We start from the raw sequence: 1,924 nt of genomic DNA on the forward strand, positions 1-1,924 counted from the left end.
TAGAGGCATAAACATGCTAAGTAGGTATTTCCATTCAAGAATAAGGTTTGACAGAGACTCATGGACGTGGACAATGGACTAGTGGTTCCTAGAGGGGAGGGGGGGTTGGGGGAGGGTAGGGAGGGGAAACAAAAAAAAGTCAAGTAAATAAATAAATAAATAATATCTATTGGGGGTGGGGGGAAGAATAACATTTGAACAGCATCAGAGCCCATGCGGTTAAGTGCATATACTAAGACTAAGTCTGCAGACTGGCATCTATTGCCACTGCACCAAAACAAGATATGTAGGCTTTTGCTATGGGGTCAAATGAGGGGGTATAATCAATGGATCTCTGATGTCCATTATATTGTTGTTACAACCCCTAGGGTTAGTCTTGATTTTCTACATACAAATAGAAAGAAAAGTTTATGACAATTTGGGAGTCCAAGGGTAGTGAATCTATTCAGGTGTATAAGGAATCAAAATATTTACTTAATTGTGTAAATCAAAATATTTACTTAACTGCGTATATTGACTGTGTGAGACAGATAAGCGGACTGCCCGCTGATGTCAATATTTACTAAGAGTATAAGCATAAGAAAATATTTAGGTTGCTCGCTTGCTATCTTGCTCACAACATGCAATGAGGTAATGCTCGCATGTGGTGGACAAGATAAGGGTGTATCCGAGGAACTGCATAAAGAGTAGGGCCAAGAGGACAGCAGCAGCACTTCATGCTCCAACACTGACCCAAACGAGACTATGTGTCAAGAGACCTGACTTGAGGCTGCAGCCAATGCCGAGGAGAATGACCACGGGGCCCCACTCTTAAGCTGAACCCAGACATCTAATTGTGAGTAATAAAGTGTTCATGTGCAACCGCAATCTTGAGTGGTCTGTATTCTTCCTCCGGTGTCTTTAGTTATAAGATCCAAGTCCTGTGCGAGGTTCTAGGGACACCTAGAGCCTAGTAGGTGATTGCCACGAAGGTCACTTACTTGGGACTAATTAATTAAATACAAGTAACAGGCCAGAACATTCTATTTGGACATCAGGGCAAGGACTCAGGTGTGTCGACTAGTTAAGATCATTTAAAGGGCACTCAGGCTTTTTACAAAGATGACCCCAAAAGCAAAGAAGGAAGCCCCTGCTTCTCCCAAAGCTGAAGCCAAAGTAAAGGCTTTAAAGGCAAAGAAAGCAATGCTGACAGGCATCTACAGCCGAAAAAAAAAAAGAAGAAGGAGGAGGAGGAGGAAGAGGAGGAGGAGGAGGAGAAGAAGAAGAAGATAACACGTCACCCACTTTCCAATGGCCCAAGACACTGTAGCTTCTAAAGCCAGCCAAATATCCTCAGAAGAGCACCTTTGGGAGAAATGAGCTTGACCCCTATGCCATCATCAAGGTTCCCCTGACTACTGAGCCAGTCATGAAGAAGATAAAAGACAACAATACACTTGTGTGCATTGTGGATGTCAAAGCCAATTGGCACCGGACCACCAGATCAAATAGGCTGTGAAGAAGCTCTTTGACATTGATGTGGCCCACGTCAATACCCTGAGCAAGCCTGATGGAGAGAAGAAGGCATATGTTCGACTGGCTCCCAACTACGATGCTTTGGATGTTGCCAATAAAATTGGGATCCAGCTGGCTAATTCTAAATTGAATCCAAATGGCTAATTCTAAATATAAAATTTTTTCTCTATAAAAAAAAAAGGGTGGGGGGAGGGCAGCAAGTACAGAAAGTTAGAAATCTAATATCTACAATATCCTATGAGTCCAAAAACTCTTCTGAATTCTGTTTTGGTAATTAGCCAGATAAAGTCATAAAGTCATAAAGAGCTTCTAGTCTCAAAAAGGAGAGAGACTCCATTTTTGCATAAAGATGTTATGACCAACATAGTGCACTTTGATCTGACAAAAGTAGAGTTTATCCTTTGAGAAG

At 42.0% G+C, this 1,924-nt stretch overlaps 1 pseudogene; it reads left to right on the plus strand.

Moving 5' to 3' along the window:
* The first annotated feature begins 1,101 nt into the window (after positions 1-1,101).
* LOC102891372 lies at positions 1,102-1,659 on the plus strand (annotated as a pseudogene).
* The last annotated feature ends 265 nt before the right edge of the window (positions 1,660-1,924 follow it).

The sequence above is a fragment of the Pteropus alecto genome, unplaced genomic scaffold, assembly GCF_000325575.1.
Source record: "Pteropus alecto unplaced genomic scaffold, ASM32557v1 scaffold103, whole genome shotgun sequence".
NCBI lineage: Eukaryota > Metazoa > Chordata > Mammalia > Chiroptera > Pteropodidae > Pteropus > Pteropus alecto.